Here is a 1,068-nt window from a genome sequence, read left to right as displayed (position 1 = left end):
TTTTTCCCTGGCATCATCAACCAAGATACGAAGAGGCTCCAAAAGGTTGCGGATTTCCAACTCGGCTTCTTGTTGACGCACTCGGATGTCCTTCTCGATGGTGTCCCAGATGACGTGGAGTTCATCAGGGTTTACCCTAAGGCTCTAAAAACAAAACTCCCGATATCAACCACTGTTCACCCGCACCAATTGATAAAATCTAGTACTTACGGCAGAAGCAGCAAAGGCAAGAGCAGCTGAAAGCAACACGACAAATTTGAACATTTTTGTGTAGTTTTAATTCGATGGTTCAGAAGCTTAGAGAAAAAATGTGAATGAACATATGATGCAGGGTGGCAATATTTATACCCGCATTTTGAGTACCTAAATCAGATAAGGAAGAATAATACTTGGAATGCAATAGTGATGAGTTTAGCTGGAATTTGAAAAATGTGATACCACGCGTTGCGAATACAAAAACTGAAGTGTTTACGTTTACTCAACTATTATAAACATCGAATTCCAAAGAGATTTTCTTAATTCAGATAATTCTTATTGTTGTTGATTTAGTTTTACTACATTTGTTCAAAGCTGAAGGATTTTTACTTTTTCTCGAATCGGGAACTGCCAAGCTTCTTCCGCTGGCCAAGTTTGATTGGAATGATCAATTACATCAAAAATTTAAATGCACAGTTTTAAGAAATTACATGAATAAATAAAAAAAAATGATTGAAAAATTGGTAAGTACGTTACCGAAACACAATCAAAATGTGACTAAGAAGGATGCATTTCGGTTGCAACTCTATAAATACCGATCCAGTATAAACGGAGTGCAACTGAACAAGTGAATAAAACCGACTATCGAACGAAAAATGTTTCATTTCCATTTGTTCTTTCTTTGGAGTCTTTTTACTCCGAAACCCATTTAAATCACGAAACGCTGAGGACGCTTACATCTTATACATCTCACATAAATGTACAGGTTTCTCTCTGATACAAATGACTTCTTCAATATCGGTTTCGGTCTGGATGTCTCTAGTAAACCATGCATGTAAATATAATTCAGACAATTTTAATCTTCAACTTTTT

General features: G+C 36.0%; 1 protein-coding gene and 1 long non-coding RNA gene across 2 annotated transcripts in view; one reads left to right on the top strand and one right to left on the bottom strand.

The window, feature by feature from the left end:
* LOC109539933 (forkhead box protein F2) overlaps positions 1–1,068 on the top strand; it is a 32,841-nt gene that overhangs the window by 8,212 nt on the left and 23,561 nt on the right. The gene's annotated exons all lie outside the window — the stretch shown is intronic.
* On the bottom strand, positions 59–428 carry LOC125505635. The gene is made up of 2 exons (XR_007282306.1): positions 211–428; positions 59–144 (listed from the first exon to the last, which is right to left on the bottom strand). It is a non-coding gene; the product is annotated as an uncharacterized LOC125505635 (long non-coding RNA).

This window comes from Dendroctonus ponderosae, unplaced genomic scaffold (assembly GCF_020466585.1).
Source record: "Dendroctonus ponderosae isolate FM_Combo_2020 unplaced genomic scaffold, Dpon_F_20191213v2 Dpon_F_20191213_9, whole genome shotgun sequence".
Lineage (NCBI taxonomy): Eukaryota > Metazoa > Arthropoda > Insecta > Coleoptera > Curculionidae > Dendroctonus > Dendroctonus ponderosae.
Note: the sequence above shows the minus strand (reverse complement) of the source record. Positions and strands in the feature narration are given on the sequence as shown.